Raw genomic sequence first — 22,824 nt, forward strand, 5'->3', positions numbered from 1 at the left:
CCTGAGAGCATCCAAGCTGAAAAGCAACTTGATCTCCACTTGCTGAAACTCCTTCCCAGGCATGAACCACTCGGGATTCGTTCACGCCACTGGGTAAGATTTTGGTTTCAGGTAAATTTAAGCTAATTGCTTCCTCTGGCAGTTTATTTCTCTCACTGAGCTCAGGTTGTTAAAGGTCTGGAATGAAATTTAAGATACAGCTTTTGTAGACAGCTCATTATGAGAAAACAGGAAGTATAAACATGCTGAGCCATTTGAAACTTGGGAAAAGCAGGCACACGTTTACTAAATTATTAATTGTAATTACTAAATACACACACTGTCCTAAGTGCAGGGCACTAGCCCAGACTTTTGTCCTAGAAAGGCTGCTCAGGTGGGACAGCAGGATGGAACCCACATAGCAAAACCCACCTGCAGTGTGATATAATATACACCCCAGAACTCCTCCTGGAGCAACCACAAAAAGCTTCGCAAGCTGCAGTGTCCTGCAGACAAGCCTTGGGACCCCCTGCCTATGCAGGGATCTTGCTGCAACCATCTGTTTTTGTCACCTCAAGATTAGATTTGTACACTGCATTCTTTGTGGGATTGCACCTTGAAACTACTGGGGAGCAAAAGGTAACACGAGATGCTGCTTACCAAGTCACGCGTCGCCGTGAGAAAACATCATGTAACTGCTCCAGCCCTGCATTCGCTGCCAGCAGGCTCCAGGTGGAATTCAAGACGTTTGGTTTTCATCTGTAAAGCACCGAGTTCTTTAGCAGCAGTGGGTGCCCCTTCCCTGTGCCAAAACGCTGCAGCTGAGGCCAGAGGGAGAAATGAGTTTGGGATACTGTTCATGTGAGGAGTGAATCGAGAGCAGAGAATTTTTATGGAGCTGCCGCAGCCCTCAAATTCCTAGCTCAGTTGGCTAAAGCCAAAAGTTAATAGTGTCTTAATGTGCTGAAATACTCATCAATATGTCATTGGTTATAGGAATGTATGGTCTAAGGAAAAAGAAAATCAAGTATTTCAACAGCTCTGTTATGTATTTTAATGTATGGTACAGGCCTTTCAACACTTTCATAACTTGCACTGCCACCAGGTAAATCACAGCTACGTTTACATTGTTGTTTGAGTTGGGCCAGAACACCACGTCTGAGTGTGGAATTGTCTCACATCCAAACCGTTCAGGGTGTAAACATGGTCTAGAGCGATTCCCAGCCTCACATCTTCTAGCGCTGAGCAGACTCTGTAGTGGCTGGCACATTGGGAATCTGCCTGGATGCAGAGGAACCAGGTATGTACTGATGTTCCTTAGCTCCAAATGTCTATTTAAAGACCCCATCCTCCTGTCCCTGTTCTTTCTGGCTTTTTTGTACTTACTCCTCCTCCCCCCATTTCTCCCTGTTAAACCATCCCCCATTCTAAAGGCGAGAAATCTCTGCTGTCAAAATCCCTTCTCTTGTCCTTGTGCTAAACCTTCATTACTGTGTTACTCTCTGCCGTGCACTTGTGTCCAGACCCACAGCTCTGCCCAGGTCTAACCCGCACCATCCTGATTCACCGTCCCTCTCGCTGTCGCGCTCCATGCATCCATCATCCATCGCCGGCTGCTCAGTGCCGGTCAGACCCCCGAGCCGCCCCCGCTGGGCTCCCGCTGCTCCCCGAGCAGCCTGACCTCTCACCACCTGGTGTTTCGGCTCAGTCCGATGTCTGCAATATCCCAGGCGTGGGGCGGTGCTGGCACAGGGATCCGCGCGGTCTCGGAGGAGTGGGAAATGCCAGGAGCTCCAGAGCACAGCCAGGTTCAGCGGCTCTCGCAGCCGCGCTTGCCAGCCGGCCAAGGGGAAGCAGGAGACATCCAGAGATCTGCGGGGATGGAAGGGAAGAACAAGGCAATGAGATGGCAGGAAGTGAACTCAGGGAAAAGCAGATGCTTCCCCGTTCTCCCAGACTCAGCTATTAAAAAAAAGGGAAGTCATTGCATTACCCAGTGCCCAAACTCCTTGTCAAGCTGGAAGACAAAGGACACTGCGCGGGTCGAGTAAGACAACTGCTGCCCACACTGGCTGTGCTCAAAACTATATTTTTAAACAAATTGCAGGAAAACAGTTTTTCATTCACATTTTTTTGTTGTCATCAACAGGCAGGAGAAAATAAGGGTCATGTGTATAAGGGGACGAAAAGTTGGTAATAAACTGTCCCGTTAAAACAAATTACCTGGATCTCCTCTCCAAAGCTGGCAGCCCAGCAGCATTAAGTCTCCTATCTGCCCATGTTTGGCTTACTATTTAATTAAGACAGAGATGAGGAGATGACAATCTAATTACACTGAAATATGAATCTAGGGTTGGAACAGCACAGCCTATGTATGACCCAGAAGATACTGAGGGAAGAGTTTCCAGGATGGGAAGACACCTACTTCCATTTATTAACGGTTTTTTAAACAAGGGCGAACTTGGAACCTGTTGAAGAGGGATCCTGGCAGATACAGCCAAACTTTAAGGGCTGTATCTGGGGTGGTTTAACAGGGTAGTGTACAAACCACCTCAAGTGACCACAAGCCGAGGAGAGAATCAAAGGTTTGACCTGTTTCAGTTGAGCTGCCTGCTCAACTTGTGATCTTTTTCCTGAGCATGGAATCATAGAATCATTTTGGTTGGAAAAGACCCTTAAGATCATCGAGTCCAACCATAACCTAAATCCAGCACTAACCCATGTCCCCGAAAACCTCATCTCCACATCTGTTCAGCCCCTCCAGGGATGGTGACTCCAGCACCGCCCTGGGCAGCCTGTTCCAATGCCCAACAGCCCTTTCTGGGAAGAAATTGTTCCCCAGATCCAATCTGAACCTTCCTTGACACAACTTGAGGGCAATTCCTCTTGTCCTATCACTTGCTACTCTGGAGAAAAGAGCAGAGGGAGAAGACACGACGTCTCATAACTACCTTCTGACTGAGAAAAGGTGCCTTATTCCCGCCACTATCATCCGTCCATACCTCAAAACCAGCAAAGCCAAAACCACAAAATGTGTAGTTAAATAACACCCCCTTGTTACTGAAATGGGGGCAGACAGAGCACTGAGCAGTCGGTGGGTACAGCACAATCCTGTGTCACCTCCTTCCCGCAGTTACACCATGGTTACTCCTGTTAGAAGTGCAAGAACAAGGAAACTGTACAGGGAGCCGTAGTCCAATTAAACGCAGCTGCTCCAAAGCACCAGCCCATCTTGGGCTGCAGGGCTGGCTTCCCCACCTCGCAGCATCCCCGCTGCCTGCAGAAACCAGGACAGAGCGGATCTCCTCTCTCCCAGCCCTGGGCAGTGCTCGTGCTGCCCAGGTGCCTCCTCACTGTCGGGAACTTGCTGCTTTTTAATACGTTAATATGTCCTGTCCTTGTCATCCCTCTCCCCAATTTGAGTACTGCACCACCGTTCTTCCATGCTTGACTCCAGGGTAGTTAAGGGGAAACAGCTACTTCAGACTGTGCTGGTGCTGCCAAGAGCTGGAAAGAATCAACATGATCTGTGCACTCCTGAAGTGAGAGGAAGACAGCTCCGGCTCGGGAAGTTATGTTTAAAAATAAGAAAGAAAAGCAAAGCCTTTCCTATCAGCTCTTACAATGCTTCAGGAGAACCAAATATTTCCTCAGGCAGTAGGAAACGAACAGGTATTTCTTACGGCAGCACTCACACATCAGCGTGAGACAGCCCCGTAACTGCCTCTTGGTATTATTTTTGGGGATGTCAAGGACTGAGGGTGTGGAACAGCTTCAAAGTCACTTTCTGATTCTTCGCATGAGCAGATTTCTCCCCAACTGACGGCTGAGCTACACTGAGAAGAAATCACAGAAGAAAGTTTGACTTCCTGAAGCTATGGGTGAACCTGCCCCATTGATTAATGGAATTAATATATCCCAAAAACTGCAAAGCTGGTTCAGTTTTCCGGCATTATATTCCACCCCTTTTTTTTAAAAAAAAAAAAAAAGGCAAAAACATAAGCTGAACACTACACTCCAGCACCATTTCAAGTTTATCTGTCCCAGACTGACAATCCTCTTAGCATTTACAGTCATCCCAGGAAAAGGATTTGACACATTCTATACAGGAAATGTATTTTTATGGCCAGGTAATGAGCTGATAGCTGTTTGTCCCCTCGAACAGCCAGGCAAGCAATCGTGGCTCTGAAAATCCTTCTTCTCGATTCCAGTCACAGGCACGCCAGACTGGAGCCCGCAGATGAAATGGAAACACAATTTTAATCTACATCAAAACACGTTTTCAGCTTCTGGTGGAGAGGGACAGACGCTGGGTGACATTCAGCTGGATGTGACTAAGGAGCCACCTGGGGCCAGCAGCCACTGAAGGGTATTGAGGAGGGAGGACTGGACCCAGATTGATCTTTCCAAGAAATTCGCTCACCAGCTTCTAATCAAAACTGGATTCAAGCCTTCAGGTTTGGAAAGGATCTCATTAATACATTTCTCACCACTCAACTCTTGAATAATTTCCAGCCTCCCGAGGAGGTGACGGGTTTCACCCTGCACGGAAGCCGCGTTCGGTAACGCAGAACTGACCTGCACCCAGCGGCTGGACCTTCCTACACTGCAACAGGTTCAGCCTGTTCACAGGCAGGGGAGCAGGAGGAAAAATAAATAGATTACATGAGAACCATCACATGTTGGGTACAGATTCAAAAACTAGGCAGGATTTAAGTCCGATATGTTGCTTTTTGGGGCAGGACTCACAGCCTGTCTTTAGCAAAGCCATGGCTATGCTGCTTTTTCAAACAGCAGACTTAGACATAATGTTTTGAATGTTTAGATACAAAACTGTGGCTGAAAGATGCACATGCCATCACCACAAATGCACAACCACTAATTAGCCAAAGGGTGTGTATTAACCTATCTACCCCGTGTAGCACCACATAGACCTAATCATGCAAAAGTCTCCTCTTTCAGTGCTCTGTACTCTTCTACCTGTGTGGAAAAAAGGTCGGGCAGAGGTGGCACCATCTTACAGAGCTGCTTTGAGCTGCTCTTGCTGCTTCGACACCTGGGCCCCAGGGGCTGGAAGGCAGCTGGCTCTGCTCTGCGAAGGGAGCAGCTGTGTGGAGAGAGGGAAACCCCCTTATTTTTCTTCAACATCCCAAAATCCTCTCCTGACCCAGCTCTGAGAATGTGTCCATTTGAAGGGCTGCACAACCACTGCTTTTTTTTAGGGGGTGGAGAGGGAGGGTTGGATTTAAATGAAATGCGTGATGCAGGAGTTCTGTTATTTCAAGATTGTAGTGGGATAATTTCCAAGGATCTTGAACCTTTTCAGACCAATGGATTTCCATCTGCTTACACCAGCAATAACTGTTGATCTTGGTCTCTGGTTTGGCAAATTCGGACTCTGGAATCAGAGCTACTCAAACGAAAAACACGATGTTTGTTGATCCAGTTTGCTGTTATAGCCTCACCATTGAGGCAAGTGGAGCCTCAGTGCTCTGGGTAAACCATCTTCCACAGGAGAGCAGAAGTGAATTACGGGGAGCCAGGTTCCATCCCAGCTGAGAAGAGAGCAAATGACCAAAACGCCTCTTCCTAGTACATAAAAGCTGCAATTACAAGGTCATTATTTAAACAGTGTATTTCTGCTGCTTAATCTTCCTGAAAGAAATCTTAGAAATCTTTCTGAAAGGATCCTCAAAAACTCAGCAGGTCCAAGTCATTTTGAATATTCTGTTCTACATTCCTCAGAACAGATTTAAATAAATTACATTGTAACCTCTGTATTTTAATAATTGTAAAACCTGCAGGGGAAGAAGTAAAACCACTTTGCACATACTGAGTTTACCAACATCATCTACAATATTTAAAAAAAAAACGAAACACCAATAAAACCACACAAACACTCTCCCCCTTGATTTTAAGAACAATTTACATCTTTTAACATTTTTTTTTTCTGCAAGGCAATGATATGAAGATGCAATTAGCAGAAGTACTACAATAACAACATTATTTCCTGTGTTCTTCATGAGCTAATGGCTTGAGGCTCTGAAACCATTTTGATGTCGGGCAAGAGAGAGCTTGGCTTCCAAGCAGGCAAAAGCACGATGTCTTCCAGCAATCGTGCAGCTCGTACCTGATAGTGATATATTAAGCTCCTTATTTATTGTTCTTACAGGAACTTTGTTTGATTGTATTATAGCTAGTACTCTTGTAGTCAATGTAATCTGCCATACTTAACCCTCCTGCCAGGTTCTTTCTTCTCTCCATTATCCTGCCAAGCAATTTAGTTCTTTCTTAGTCAATAAATTGCTCCAGAATTAAATTAGTATTGCTGTTGAAATTAGTCATAGAGGCAATATTATATGGGGCCTGATTAAAATATTCTCCTGAACGGAGCACGACAGCTATATTCAACTAAATAAAAGCGATACATCAGTTCTTTCCAGTCTCTTTAGGCCAAATTCTACTACCTGAGTGTAAATCTGGGATGAGCCTGCTAATTACACTGAAATCCCTACGTTTTAGTCTAACGAAGCAGGGAGCAGAATCTGGCTGTTAGCCTTTGCTGAAGAATTTGCGTTTACGTTATTCTTTTATCGTTAATTTGGAGATTCAGCGGGACTCGTCCAAGCCCTCGCTAGCTGGCTCACAAAATGTCTCAAGAACATCACAAAATAAACTGGCCGTGTCACTTCTAGAAACTGCAGGTCTCTTTCTTCTTCCCAAGTCAGACAGCACTGACCTGACGGCTGGTACTGCAGAGTTTTTCTTTAACAGCTCTGAGCCAGAAGGCTGGCTAACAATGACTGAAGGCGTTATTAAACAACCAGCAGTAACCAAATGAAGGAATCTGTCTCCTTTTAGCCCTTTCCAGGAAAATTCTGGGTTTGAAATAAAGGTGGTGGGAGAGGAAGGGGCACAAAAAGCGGTGCCTCCTTTCACCAGGGCTGCTGCGCCTCCTACAAATACAGTGACTTTTAACTTGTACCATGAAGGTCTCTCCTGCTCCCCGATGCTGCACACTAATGGATTTACCATCTTCTGCATTCTTCTAAAACTCTTTCATTGACAGGAGTGAACTCCGAAGGGACTCAGAGGCCTGGCCAAAAGAAATGACTGCAATTTTGGTGTTTCCATGGCATGGAGACGAAGGGAACATAGATTTAAGTGGGTGGGAACAGACTTCCATCCCTCAGCGGTTCACTCACCTGGGTGACGGTGCTGCAGCTCGCTCCCACAGCACCTCGCACCAGGATCTCAAACGCAGCCGCTCTCGTGCAGTCTTGACATGGAGATTCCCTTGGTTAACATGGAGAAACCATGACAAATTCAGATAGTCTGTTAGCTTTGTTCACCAGGAAAGCAAAGCCTCCAGTTGTTTCATAGGGTGACAAAAATCATCACTGAATGAGACATGAATGAGGAACTGAGGAAGGTAATATAACTGCAGATTTAATTGTCCAGGGAACGGTTTGAAGCAGAGTGGGAAGCAGGTTCCTAGATAAGTGCTCTAAGCACGCTGGAATGCAGGTTTGCTTTTGTCCAGCAATGATGCCCTGTATATCTTATACCTTACTAGCATACAACTGCCACCTCATGTGGCCATAGTAAGTAACCTAGTTAGAAAAAAGTGGGTTTGGAGTACATTTATCTCTTTTCACTTATTTTCAATCTGTTTCTCCACAATGAACAGATAATTAATAGTAGAATGCATGTGACTCTGTCTGAGAGGAAAGAAAGAAAGACGAGTCTGTGATATGTTTGCCCCTTTTTCTTAAAAGGGGACGTCTGTATTTGTTCTTAACCTTTGCAAGCAACCCTAAAATATATTTAGACGGAAGCAAATAAAAGTGAAGGCTATAAATAGCTTCAGTTTCGAACACATGAAATGATAAACTGTAAAAAATAACAATTTGCCAAAAGATAATTAAGGAAAAAAAAGATGAGTAGGATGTAGTAAAAATATGATGAGATGGTTCCAGTACAGTATTCTTTCTGTTCCTTCCTAATACGGGGACTAAGACTTCTTGAGAGAAATCAACACTGTATTCAAAATAAAAAACAACAGCTGCCACCTTCTATAATGTAGCCATTAAATTCATAACTATGCAGGGTGGGGGTGCAAAAAATAAAAACCCCCAAGCACCCAGTGGGACTCAACTTGCTAACAGTGCTCGAGTGGAAAACAGTAAAGCTGAGTCAGAAATGGATCTGCACAAGTGACAAAGGACAGCAAAGAGCTGGTGACAAACCGCTGGTCGAGGTCTTCAGAGGCAGAGCCAGGCTTTGGGGATCTTGGCAGGGAAAGATGGTCACGTACCACCGGTCGCTTTAATAACAGTACGTACCTAGAGCGTGCTGAGAAAGATTTCTGCTTCTTCTCTGCTTTTGTTGCTGCATGGTAAACCAGGAGTCCGGACCAACTTAAGCTGACCCACGTAAAACCTAAGGGAAAAAAAATAAATCAGTTACATGATTCTTCTCGCTGTCACATATAGTGGTTTATCTGCATTTTATAGTCATTCATCATCTTAAAGCACAGGCTGAAAATGAACGCATTACTGCAAATCGCCACCAGGCTGCTAACCTGTACAACGAAGTGCACGTTCGCTCTTAGCCCACTGCGGGTGTGAAACGGATGTGATCTCCCCACTGGCGTACACTGGAAACACGCGTATGAACTGTTTCTGCAGCTCAGCTGACAGGAAATCATTTGCTAAGCCACTTCGTTTCTCTTGGTCACATACTGATATATTGGTTTAGTTTCCCTTTGCATTTGTAGTTTTTCTCACTTCTTGGCTTTTCAGGCACTGGTCCAGTATGACCTGGTTCGGTTCATGTTTTCCACATAAATAATGGAACATTTTAACCTTTCCCTTCCCTTTCAACCCATTTTTGTCTGCCAAAATAGATTTAAGCCTGGCGCACTTCCAGTATGATCTTTAATCAGGGAGTTGAACTGTGTCCCGCGGAAAAAAAAAATAATTATACGTGATACATGTGTTAAGTACAACCTTCAGGACAGAACTTCTGATTTAAGGTTGTTTCATAAGACATTTTCTTAGCTTCACAAGAGCTAGATTTACCTGGACAACATTAACCTCCCACCTAAGTGAAGAATAAACTTAAGTCCTTTCCTCTGGTTTGATTTATTGGGTTGTTTTTAGTTTGGTAGATTGTAAGATACAGGATTTCCTGAGTGCAAAGTAGCTTCAGACAGACCCAACCTCTTTTTAGCTTTGCATCTTGACAACAGCAGAATTCTCATTGGTAAATAGAGCCGTAAATAGGTGTTAGAGACCAGTTTGTCTGCAGTCACCCACAGGAACAGCCCTCTCAGCTGCTCCAGGATCCTGTAGTCACTCTTTCACTATGAAGACAGACCAGCCTGAACTCTCCTGGTTTAATTCTTGCTGTCAGTGATACATGTAATTCTGTATCGTTTAAAATAGCAACACTGGAATATTTAGGTCTTTGGAAAATAAACCTAACACTACAGAAGAGTTTCAGAAGATGCCACAGACAGTGGTTTCTGAAGCCTTTTAAAAACATGAGCACCGCCAACAATTAAATTTAACCCCAGAAGGCTGAATTAGCAAAACCGAACTCAGAAACGGAAGCAGCAAAAAGCAGCAAGGAAAATAAACCCTTCAATCCGAGAGATGGAGATACACAGGATATGCACAAACACAACCTTAACAATGTTATGTAGATGCTTCTGCTCAGCTCAGCAAGTACACCAAAGAAGAAAACTGTACAGAAGGAAAAGTGTTGGCCATCTCCTGATCCTAAATGTGATCGACCAAGACTGAAACAGACCAAAACTGAGCCGGCAGTCTCGGACCCGAGCACACATATTCAACAAATTAACATTTCTGAGAAATAGTAATTCTACTGTCTCCTAATTTCTGAGTTCTTTGCCTTAAAATATTAGCATTTCTTTTCAGTTCCTTGCACCCACCTTGTTACTGACCTGTAAATAACTTTAGTCTGATAGGTTGCTTCGTTGGATGGTAATTAGCTAAACTCATTCATAGGTTAATTTACTTCAGAAAGTAAAATTTGGTCTGTTCCTGGTTTTATTTGTTTCCAGAAACAAAACCAATCAGTGCTCCCTCATGCTTTTGGGAATTTTGCTCCCATCCAACATGTTCCCTGGCCACCTAATAACAAAAAAATAATGCTAATCCTGGCAACATTTGCTGCACTGATAAAAATGTACCGTGCTAAGGAAGGTAATACTTTTTCACACCAACAACTGTACAGAGTGCTTTGGCTCTCTAGAACACTGATGTTCTCTTGAATATGCTAAACGTGTTCTAAATAACCTTGTTGTGTTAGTGTGTCACGCTTAATTGTTGCCAGTTTCGATTCCCTCAAGAAATGGTACTTAGGCCCTCCACCATTTGTGCCTTTTCTTGGTGCTTTCAGAGCTCCTGAATAATTTGACTGATGTTTAACTTAAATTTTTGCTGCCTTAGCTTCAGGTCATCATTCTCTGTCCTATCACCATGTGAAATGGATTACGCTGTCCCATAGGAACGGAATTAACAAAGTAAGGGAAATATACTGGGTTACCTTGAAGACAGTTAGAGCCTCTGGTTATGAGTCCTCAGAGAAATCTCTTTCCTAAATTATATAAATGTAGTTGTCTCTGTCTTTCTGTTGCTAAAGTCTTCATTCCAGTGCCCTCTAAGAGAGAACTTGCCCAACAAATGGCACAGTTTATTACTGATCACCCGTGATTAAGTTAATTTTAATAGCGCAAAAGAGTGCTAATTTTCTCTCAAGAGTTTCACATTCTCTAACCTAAACAGACGTTATCCTTGGGCTTCAAAAGAAAGTTTTGGCTGCTCATACTGTTCAAGATAAAATTCTCCTAAGGATTGAAGCTAAGGCTCTCATAGTCATCTCCATGAACACCAGCTCAGAGCAGCAAAAAAGAGAAGAAAATGTCTTTTACAAGATAGATGATCCAATCAAGTAAAGCTAATCTGGGGCTGATGCTACAAGTCCTTGTATAAAGGATGGAGAGCAACTAATCCAAGCAGAGATACAGCAAAGCCAACTGATTTATTTGTCTCAGAGCTCGCATTGTGGAGATACGCACTTCAGAAATGTATCTTCCAGTAAAGAGAAATATGAAAGACTGAGCTAATCAAATTGGCAATGAAAATAAACGCAGAGTAAACAACCTCATAGAATGGCTAAGGCTTCTGAAAACAGTTATGAATTAAGTGGTGTCATTGCTGTTCTCCAGAAAATCAACAGCTTTTAGCAGAAGGATGGCAAGAAGAAGGGGGCCTTAAAGAAGCCCTAGTCCTAAGAAAATTATTCGAGTTGCAACTCAAACAGATCAACTGCCTGAAAATTAATGAGAAAGAAGTTACAGACCCTTTACTTGTATCAGATGATAAGGGAATTTCATACACTGTTTTCCCCATAGGAAATAGCAGCCACCTCATCTGAACATATCAACAAAATCGTCTGTTACAAACAGGGTGAGATCTACCTTGAAACGGTTTTGAGAAACTGAAAAACTCCTCCTAATTGTTTTAGGATGACATTAAGACTATCTAAATATCCCTCAGGTTTGCATTTGATGAGATCTACCTCGTAAGGGTTTCGAGAAACTGAAAAACTCCTCCTAATTGTTTTAGGATGAGATTAAGACTATCTAAACATCCCTCAGGTTTGCATTTGACGCCATAGCGGCGGTCGGGTCCCACAGAGGATTCAGAAAACTGATGCTCTGTGCACCCCTCTGTCTGGAAAGACCTTACAGTCAGTCAGTTGTCTCTGGATCTTGTGCTGGCGCTGATTCCGAGCACAGAATGGAGAAGAAATTCCTTCTTAAGATGGTTCTGATGCCTAAAACAAGTTGTCTGAATCTTGGCATGTGAGGTCAGGAGATGAGAGCCCTGTACTTTGATGGACTGAAAAGCGAACACAACTAGAAAGGGGAGTGAGTTTCACAAACAGGCTGCTGCAGAGAGAGCAGAGCAGGCTCGGAGGGATTCAGAGCCACTGGAGCAATGACAACTCACTGACAATTTGCCTCAGAGACATTATCCATAGTTATATGAACAGAAAATATGCATAAATGTGGTCTGTGTCAGACACTCACCCTTGCTCTTTAGACAAGTACCTCTGTAATTGTTCTCTACAAGACTCTTTAAAAGGCAGGTGGCTGCTCTTCGAGGCTGGAGAAAGGATGAGATAAGGCTCTTGCTATAACCCCTGCAGCAGTTCCCATCCTCCTACAGCCAAAACTGCCCGAAGAAAACATAACTGTAGGATTTCACACTCTATACGTGGCTACTGCTGCTGCCTGCCAGTCCCACACTTTACATGAACATGCAAAACTGGTCAGCAAATTAACCTCCTATCCAGCAGAAGGGCTACATTTTTGCCAGTGCTATCCCTCTTTTAATTCTGTGAATGGAATAGGAAAATATGAAATTCCTTTTTAGAGCTGTGAAATCAAAAGAAGCTCCCATCTATTCCAGCCAAACCAAGATTTACCCTCAGAAGTGCTATAAAAGCATGTGAGGTCTTTGTCCTTATGCTAGATTTGACTTTCAGTTACCTAATGTAAGGTCTCTGTGAAGAAAGCAGAACATCCTTTGATAGCATGTTTATGAAGTATTCAGTTTATGACACAAAATTAATAAAAATCTGGAATGGTTCATGTGAGAACCATGACAGTGATTACTACCAAAATCAGTACTACTATTACTAAGACTAATAAACACTGATTAGAGTCAAAAGAAACCACTGAATTTCCATAAGATACTACTTAAGGGAATACAGGCGATTTCTACATATGCCTTCTGTCCCTGTGCTGGTCTGATGGCAGGTGCCCTTGTCCCATATGCCTGTGCATTGGTAACATTTATATTATTATTCTGTGTGTCTGTAACTGTCCTGCCTCTTCCAAAACAGATCCATTGCTTTTTTTTACATTGATGGGAACTTACAAGCTCCTTCTTCTTAGTTAAAATGAAATATAACCCTCACAGGTTCTTTGATGTGATGCCCAAAACACAGCTACAACAGAGACAGGTTTGCATGAGAAAACAAACCCCCACACATGGGGGTCCCAGGTGAGACCACTCTGGGTGACCAGTGCCCCAAAACAGGTCTGAGGGATTATTTCTAAATTCAGCAGCCTCATTTTTGAACGTTTGTGAAGAATTTTCCCGCTTATTGTAGCTACATCCGAAATGTATTGGGGAAGAATGAAAAGAAATGATGTAAGCTGAGATCCAGGGATCAGGATATCCAAGTTCCAAACCCAAACTGGACACAGACTTTGCCACATCCTTGGGGGAGGAAAAAAACTGGAGGAATTTCAAACCTTCACGAATAGATGTTTGTCAGGCTTTACTAACACTGCAAACAGCTTCTATCCCCAGCTCCTTTCGCTCCCACAGATACCAGTTCACAACACTGCCCAGATGAAATAACAATTTTTTAATCTTTTTTTTTTTACCTCTTTGCCTTGATATTGCATCTAAGAAAAAGCTCCATGTGATTTTCTTAGCTGTATGTCTCGCCGCACTTCAGCCCTTTTGTGACAGCTCTGAAAGAGGCACCACCAAGCTGGTATTTCTCAGCTCCTAAGGAAAGCACAAATCGTCACAGAAACACTCATAAACACAGGTCTCCAAAAAACAACGGGCATAAAGAACAAACTGAAATTTGGCTCTAGACAGGCATAAACTAAAACAAGGACTGGTGAAATGAAAGGACAAAACGATGAGTGAAACAGAACCTCCGGGGCCTTGTCCTCCTTTTATTTATGCCATACCAAGACATACTAGACAAAAAAGTTACACTGAGACAAAAAAGCCAAGTTTTTGTTTTCTTTGTGATTATATATGTCAAGCAAAGGGATGAGTCATATACAAGAAATGTGTAATTGTCTGAAATACCCCATTTTGTTGCCTTTGAACCAGACTGCAAGGTATTACTTTAAGGGGGAAAAAAAAGTCATCCAAAATCACCGTCTGTTTATTAAAACAAAAAATGTTCAGCACCTTGGGACTGTAATGAGAACAAGAGGTTTATTAGCAAGTCTATTTTCAACTCAACAGTCTTAACTAGTTTCCCACTGTGCTGTTTCCCTAATAGGCCTCTGGATTAAATGCAAAATTTCCTCTACTAAATGAGGCTTCAGACTAATGCTGGAAGAGACCATGTATTTCAGTGGAGAGTTTAAAAACCAAACAAAACAAAAGTGGTTGTTGTTTAAGCCCTTTGCCGGCCTCTAGTCCCCCTGGAGAATTCAGAGCCAGAAGCCAAGACACAGGGCAACAGACTAAATCGCTGGAGGCTGAACTAGAATATTCTCTGCAAATTTTGAAGACTGAGATGGACGAAGCAGCGGCACGGGGGGCACACGAGAGACCAACAGCAGAGTAAGTGCTGCAGCAAGTGCTGTGGACTCTGTCTTCCCCCGGTACCGATCTGGCTCTCCCAGCCTTTTCTGGCTTTATCATACCCAATATTTCATTTCCTTCCATAGACACTTGGCTTCTGCTTTTCCTTCGCCTCTACAAATCCACTGCTCCCTCTGTCTCTCTTCCTGCTGTTCTGCAGTTTTTCCCCTCCATGCTCTGCCACCTTCCTCCTGTTGTCCCCTCGCGCGGTGTCACGTTTTGCCCAGATCTGGCTCGAGAAGTCTTGCACGCTCTGTTTCTATCTTGTACACCCATATCGGATTGTGCCTCAGTTTCTCTGTTGGCAATGCCAAACCTCAGACCCACAAAACAATTAAGTGATATTCATGATGTCTGAATCAATAACTCCTGACTGTTACCTGCAGGAACTATATGGACAAGAGGGATGAAATATTAAGGTAAGTTTTAAAGAAAATCTGTTGTGAAATACACAGACTCTAGACTTTTCTATACAGTGTCACAGTTCCTCTCCAATTTTTCCTGTTTTGCTTTCTTACTTGTACATGGCACTGCTTGGCCAGGGAGGGGAGCACATCAACACACAACTCGGCTTTCTCCAAAGGGCAGAACAAGGGCCATTAACTCTGCGGGTTCAGAAGACTGTCCCACACGCTTCCCCTCTCGAAACAGCCACTGCAGGGAAAACAAACACTTTACATCCATATACTCTGGAAAATATTCGGCTTGCTTACTGGTCGTAGTAGCAAGGAATTAAGTCAGGCCAAGCTCCTGGAATCAAGACTTCATCTTCTTCTCTGTGCTCATATTCCTTTTTGTGTCCTTATCATATATATAATCCAAAAAACTGTCCTTGTGACTGTGCACCAAGCACAGGTATGGAAGTTGCTTTCTGTGATGGTCTTTAAATCCCTCTCTGAACCACTGCGGCCCAAAGCAAACTCTCCCACCCTGCAAGATAAACTCTCTTTCTCTGACCCAGCTAGAGACTTCACTGCAGCTGCATTTTGAACTCCCACCGATGCGACATCAGCACCAAACTCAGTGATCAAATCAGGGAATCAAGGGTGTTCCTCCCCTTTACCTCTACTACAGCAATCCCTGTAGGGCCAGCAACTTTTAACACCCAATATTTGTATCATCATGAAGATGAAGAGCTTTGGAATGAAAATTAAATTAAGACAAATACCATGGAGAAATTCTAAACCAACCTGTGAACTAGTGGTGGTCTGCGCTGGACATATAGCAAAAGGACCATTATAAACTTCTATATAATTATTTCAGACATATTAAGGGGAAAAACTTGTTGCATTTGAAGTTCCTGGAAGGCTTGCTGCTGCTTTCAGTCATCCTAGTTTCAGCCCAGCAAGAGCTGACCTAAATCTAGAGTAAGGTATAGAGAAGGAAACAGATTCAGATTCTAATCTCAGCTCCATCATGGATTTTCTTCATTTGTTCTGGTAAATCACTTTTATTACTTCTACTTCCCCTTCTCAATCTGTAAGATAAGCATCAGCTCTTTTTCATAAGGCACTGCAAAGCTTTTTTTTAATGTAAAATACAATGACATCTTCTGATGGACAATTGAATATATCTTCTTAGAGGAAAACAGCTTTAAAAAGCCAGAAAATCTCTCTTTATGCCCACACAAAAAACAAAGTTTCCTTTAGCTGAAAACCTAACCAGACTTCAGAATAGGCTGCAACACATGCTCAGATCTGCCAAGAAAGTCCTGGGTAGACAAACAGTTTCAGATTCTAGTACTAATATTCAAAGATTTTGTGTTTAAAGACAAAGTGCATACTAGTGTTTTGTTGCTGCTATTATGTGATCTTGAAAGACGGTTGGGACCTCAGATGTCCTGCTGGCTCATCCAACGCATTCCAGGGCCCTCACTTGCATCATGAACAACACAAAAAAAGGCTGAAAGACTCATTTCAAGATTACCTGCAGGGCTGTTTTTTCTAAAAAACATTTTCAAGACTTGGAGAGGAAAAATACTTCAGTGTATCCATTTCTCCTGAGCAGTTTGAATCCGGTGGCAAGGAAAGCAAGAGCTCCTCTGAACCTGTTATTTCCACAGGGACAGCGGGACAGATTTCACATGTTTCACAGAAAGGGGAGGAACTCAAGGTTGCTTTCCTCAGTTAGGAATTTTGATGTAAGAATAAGAGTTACTTTTCATGCAGTCTCTGTCAAACTATTAATCAACTTAGAAAAGCTGATTAATCAATGTAGAGACTGTTGAGAGAAGGATACATAAGAACTTATAAATTGTTTTGAGGCTAGAAGCTGGTGCGAATAATCAGACAGTTCCAGGAATGGTGAAGATGAACCTCTCTCTGGGTCCACATGAGAAACTAATTTTCAATTAAGGAAGCCGTACTTACAGGCACCATCACAAAACGCTGTAAATCGAATTTCTCTTGGGAAATGTCACAACGACCTCATGGAGCTCAAGTTCAAGACAATTGTCAGAAGGCTCAGTGAGGTAGAAGCCATTAAAAATAAGGCTCCTACTCCTTTACCTCGGTCTTAATATATCCAGACTTGGACTACGAGCTGCATTGGTGCTGTGGAAGTGGGGCGGTACCCTTCTCGCATCCTTTATTTTCCCAGCGAGAGCACAGTCAAGTCACCCCTTGTCCCTTATTCCCCCTCAGAGCACGTCTGCACATTCCACAGTCAACAGGCGCTGCTTCTTGGCACCAACTCCAACCTTTAATTTATTTCTCTAGCCTGCACGTAGGCAGAACTCTTCAGCAAAGGGAGTGAAAGGATTTCTTAAGCCCAGCTTTCCCTCCGCTCTGCTAAAAGCCAGTCCCTGTCATACCAGACACATACACCAGCGTTTCTCCTGGTTTGGAGAGTAATGGTTACAGCCCCCACACTCTGCAAGCTAAACTGCTACTTTGTTTGGAACCAAGCTATATTTGGGTGATGTTTTAAAATTCTTCTCAATTTTGGAAGAGACTTAGAGGGGTTGGAAATCTTTTCTTAAGCCCTGAGTGAGGAATACACTAGCACAGTAATTAGGGCTCAGTTTTCCACTGAGTAGGATGGTCATAAATTTCCTAGCAAAGTTATTGTTTAAGTGAATAAATCTAGTGTGCATGGAGAAGCTGACAGATAGTTCTCATTACACGGGTCTGTCAGTACTTTACCATTTCACAACCATTTCCTTCCAACTCTCCTTTATGATCTCGGATTTGGAGAGCTCCTGTCAAAACACAGCTCTGCCAACACACTTTGTCCAAATTTACAGCATTGGCTGTGCTGCAATCCTCTGCCCAAACACTCCCTGGGCAGTGTGTGCATTTCCATCCCCACCCACTCCTGTGTTTGACTCTTGAGCCATCCTAGAGCTCAGTGGTTTCATTTTAGTCCCTATTTGCACCATGCAATTTATTCCAGGACCGAAGGTCTTGCACACAAAGGCAGGTGTGTCCATTTGGCAGGATTCAGGGGCTGATGTGGCTGGAAGCTAGAATGGCATTACCTGAAAGAGCTAGACCTAGAGCTTGCAGTCCCAGCACTGAAAAGCTGGGGCTCTCGCACGCTGCCCATGAGCTGCCCTGTAGCTGTTCATACTTTTCAGCAGGGCCTGTTATGACAGAACAAGGGCTGATAGTTTTAAACTGAAAGAAGGAAGATTCAGGCTGGACACAAGGAAGAAATTGTTGCCCCTGAGGGTGGTGAGAGCCTGGCCCAGGCTGCCCAGAGAGATGGTGGATGAACCATCCCTGGAGACATCCCAGGCCAGGCTGGACGGGTCTCTGAGCAACCTGAGCTGGTGCAGATGTTCCTGCTCATGGCAGGGGAGGAGCTGGGGGAGCTGGGAAGGTCCATGCCAACCCAAATCATTCTGTGATTCTATCACACTTAGTAGAGGAACTGACTTTTAATCCCTGCTTCTCCTGAATCCAGCCTTCAAAGAAGTCCCCGCAGTCAAGGACGTTGTTGCTTCCATCCTACAGTGGAATGCGTATTTCTCCCTGCACAAGCTATTGCAGCTGAAATCCCTCTGCAGGCCAGCACGGAGGCTGATACCCAGCGCAGCTGGCCCTGCGGTATCACATCTCACCTCTCAGAGCTCATTTTCAATCTCGTTATTCTGGGGCTGGCGCGCTGCCAGCTCATCTCCAATGGTTCGGCAGCAGGAGCTCCCCTGGGGTGCACTTTGTTTTCCGATGTCTCTCTGCAGCCTCACACAACACAAAGCTCTGTCACAAAGCCTGCACAGAGAGCAGGATTTCTCTGCCTACCAGACGCAAACTAGCGGCATGCGTGTCTGGGTCAGAAAGTCTATGCCAGCGCTGATCTGCCTGGCCTTGTAAGCATCTCTGCTCGGTCTGACAGTCCTGTATCTTGGCACGCTGAACAAGTCAGAAAATAGCTTTCTTAGAGAGGAAAAATCCTTTGCAGAAACACAAGCTTCTATTTTCACTCTCCCTGTGTTGAACAATAAGTAAATATGCAGTAGGTCAAATGAGCTGGAGCTGGTTTTAAATGAGTTTTCCCTGTCCTTTCTACCCCCTAGACCTGGATCTTCTCTTTTGTGGTATCTATTCTTGTAGTCCCTAATAATCTCAGTGAAATGTCTGAGAAATATTGTGCATCTGTTACCTGTTCTTCCCGCCCCACTCTCTGCTCATGTCCTCTGCAGAAACAGGCAGACGTGCCATGTTGCATGTGTCAAGCACCAAGCAGAAATGGTTTGGGATTCAGGTACCTTAAAAAGGAAAGAAGGCAGAGTTTAGGGGAGTCAAGTCTGGAAGCACACTGCTTCCCCTTAAAACAGTTCACAGAATAGAATGATTCATAAAATGCGTACACAGGGAATATTGCTTGAAGTTGGAAAGTACAAATTTCCAATCTTCCAAAAAGAAAGGGAAAAAAAATCACAAGAATTTGAACATACTTTGTTTTCTTGACTTGCTAGAAGCTTATGGAAGATTCCTGTAAATGACATATTAGCATTCCACTCTTGATAAGAAACATGGTCTTTTCTTGAAATGCAGTAGAAAGACCTACTTACCATGAGTATCTAAGATGTGAAAGGCCTGAGAATGCTAAACTAATGGGCTGGTTACATGTCTTAGTAGTGGAGTATACTTTGGGCTTCATCACACAGAGTACAAATATAAAATATGCAATGTAGAATTTAAAAGGATATCTCTTTAAGATGATACGATCCCTCAGATCCTCTACCATGTTTCAGGTCTTGACTGCTCATGGTGTGGTGCAGCTCTATGTTGGTTTGATAAGAGATGGATTTAAATACCAAATCCGGCACTAGACACGAAGTTTCTTAGATTTCCAAGAGCTGAAAAACTTGACCTGGATTTTCTGAAGAGCACCTCAGATGGGCTCTTAGTCTGAAAAATCAAGATAAGAGAGACCAAAAGAATGACCAGCAGGCTAAGACTCATAATTACAACTCTGTAACTGATTGTATCCATAGCCTTAGGCAAGATACTTCAGCACTTTGCAGAGTCTGAGAGTTAAAGAGGAGGAAGGAGCAATGAGCAGCAGTACAGAGGCTTTTTGATGGGCATTATAACTTGCCATTTCATGTGGATAAAATAGTTACCAAGCACTGATGGATTGGTTGAGTTTAAAGTACTACAGAAATCTCAATATCCACTTTAAACGCCCTGCAGACCATTGTCTTCCTGATCCGTATCCTTAAGCAAGAGTAGAATTTCTTCTGTGGTTGCTATTTTCATCTTCCTATATATTAAACATTGAAAGCATGCCAAATGAACAGGGGCAAAAAAACCCCAAACAAACAAAAATCCCTCCAAAGCCATACAAAAGCACACTATCAGCATCGCTAGGCCTAGCCAAATTGCTAAAGACCTTCCAGAAGTAGCGAAAATGAAATCTGTGCTTCAAAACAAGAATAAAATTGTTTGCTTAACCAGTTATTGATCCAGTCTCTTTAAACTAATTACTTAAACTATTCCTCCTGATCCGGACAGCAAGAAACAAAAAAGAAATCATACATCATCATAAATGGTAACAGATATCCCGAAACTTGCTCCTCCCACCCCAGCCCTTAGGAAAGGCTGATATTGCACCCATTTTCCTCCTCTCCCCCTTCACTGTCTCTTTCTGCTTCCCCGAGCTCCAGCTCCAGTACTACCGAGCAGCACATCAGCCCCAGCGTGCACATTTATTCCCTTTGTAGCAAACTACATTTGTTGCATAATTTATGTCTTAAACATCTTTAAAAGCAGGCACGTAGTGATGAGAAGTCTAGCTTCACTTGGTTGTATTTTGTAACATTTTCAGCGGAACGAGATATTAAGAGGCATGCAAATAATTTTGACAAGCCTTCTTGTACCGCGGTTACTGCTCACAAAGGGTGCGGAGGCATTACACTGTCAGATTTAGCTATTCCTGAGAACACATTTGTCCCCAGTCCAGTGACACCACCAGCCCTGGGATTTCTGTTAGCGGTGCTGAAAGCCTCTGGGCCCAGCTCTGCTGATGATTCAGCAGAGACTATAGGAGAAGTTTCAAATACACAGAAGACCCCGGAGATTCTGAATACAAATCCCTTTAAGCATCTCAATACTTGACTCACTGTTTCCATAGACAGCACTAAAGTGTCTGAAATATACAGAACAACCTTACAGCTGTAGAAAAATGTAAACTCTACTGAAAACTTATTCACCCATTTTTCAATGGTGTGAATATACTTTTAAGTGCATTTGTTCTGAACTTGGCAAGTCTCCTTCTCTCTCCAAAATCAGTTTGTGTTGAGATCACTGTGAACAGGATTAATGTGGTCATTTGAAGAACTGGCAAAAAAGAAAATCCTGCAGCTCGAAGACAGTCAGTCGGGTTTGCAGATGGAAATGTGGACAGCCTCACCTACGTGGTCACTGTTTATAGATACACACATTGTGTCCCACAGCATTCTCCTGGAGAAGGTGCAGCCCATGGCCTGGATGGTGTTTCTGCGATGGGTAAAGAACTGGCTGGAGGGCCGGGCCCAAAGAGTTGTGGTGAACGGAGCCAAGTCCAGTTGGCGGCCGGTCACGAGTGGTGTTCCCCAGGGATCAGTACTGGGGCCAGTTCTGTTTAATCTCTTTATCAATGATCTTAGTAAGTTTGCAGATGACACCAAGTTTGGGGAGTGTTGATCTGCTGGAGGGTGGGAAGGCCGTACAGAGGGATCTGGACCAGCTGGATCGCTGGGCTGAGGCCAGTTGTCTGAGGTTCAACAAGGCCAAGTGCCGGGTCCTGCACTTGGGTCACAACAACCCCATGAACGCTCCAGGCTCGGGGAAGAGCAGCTGGAAAGTGCCTGGGGGAAAAGGAGCTGGGGGTGTTGGTGACAATGGCTGAACATGAGCCAGCATGTGCCCAGGTGGCCAGAAAGGCCACCAGCATCCTGGCTTGTACCAGGAATGGTGTGGCCAGCAGGACCAGGGAAGTGATTGTGACACTGTACACAGCGCTGGTGAGGCCAAACCTTGAATACTGTGTTCAGTTTGGGGCTCCTCATCATAAGGACATTGAGGTGCTGGAGAGAGTGCAGAGGAGGCGACGAAGCCGCTGAGGGGCTGGAGCACAAGTGTGATGAAGAGCAGTTGAGGGAACTGGGGCTGTTCAGCCTGGAAAAAAGGAGGCTGAAGGGAAACCTTATCACTGTCTGCAACTGCCTGAGAGGAGGTTGTAGTGAGGTGGGGGTTGGTCTCTTCTCCTAAGTAGCAAGGGATAGGAGAAGAGGAAATGGTCTCAAGTTGTGCCAGGGGAGGATGAGGTTGGATCTTGGGAACAATTTCTTCCTGGAAAGAGCTGTCGGGCATTGGAACAGGCTGCCCAGGGCAGTGGTGGAGTCACCATCTCTGGAGGGGTTTAAAAGGCGTTCAGACGAGGTTCATAGGGACATGGTTTAGTGCTAGAGTGAGATTATGGTTGGACTCTATGATCCTGAGGGTTTCTTCTAACTGAAATGATTCTATGATTCTATCAGCCTTTCAGAGAACAGTTGGAAGAAACATGGTGACAACTTTTTAACAAAAGCCTCAGGTGAACATACCGTTCAGATAAGTAGTATCCAACTGTTCGTAGAGAACATTAATCACAAGATACTGATTTGTAGAGCAGGGACCTTGGAGATCATTCTTGGAGTGTGCAAACCATCTCAGAAGTTTCTGAATCACTAAAAGATTTGGACTTACATTTTCAGTTTCCTTCATTGCTTCCACTTATACCTTAAGCATGAGCTCACCCTCCTGTGATGAGACTCAGATGTGATGAATTATTATCACAAATGTGCACCAACCCCTGGAGTAGAAGTCAGCTGGTTCTGTAGTGCTGGCATTTAAGTCACAGGATAATATTATTCTGGATTGGTTTTGTGAAATACAGTTTTGAACCCTGTTTGAATATGACATAATTAGATGTT

At 43.8% G+C, this 22,824-nt stretch overlaps 1 long non-coding RNA gene across 1 annotated transcript; it reads right to left on the bottom strand.

Annotated features, from left to right (window-relative positions):
* Nucleotides 1-1,582: 1,582 nt before the first annotated feature.
* Nucleotides 1,583-13,593, bottom strand: LOC135993575 (uncharacterized). The gene is made up of 4 exons (XR_010606892.1): nucleotides 13,472-13,593; nucleotides 8,325-8,421; nucleotides 7,185-7,275; nucleotides 1,583-1,851 (listed from the first exon to the last, which is right to left on the bottom strand). It is a non-coding gene; the product is annotated as an uncharacterized LOC135993575 (long non-coding RNA).
* Nucleotides 13,594-22,824: the final 9,231 nt, after the last annotated feature.

The sequence above is a fragment of the Caloenas nicobarica genome, chromosome 12, assembly GCF_036013445.1.
Source record: "Caloenas nicobarica isolate bCalNic1 chromosome 12, bCalNic1.hap1, whole genome shotgun sequence".
NCBI classification, from domain to species: Eukaryota; Metazoa; Chordata; class Aves; order Columbiformes; family Columbidae; genus Caloenas; species Caloenas nicobarica.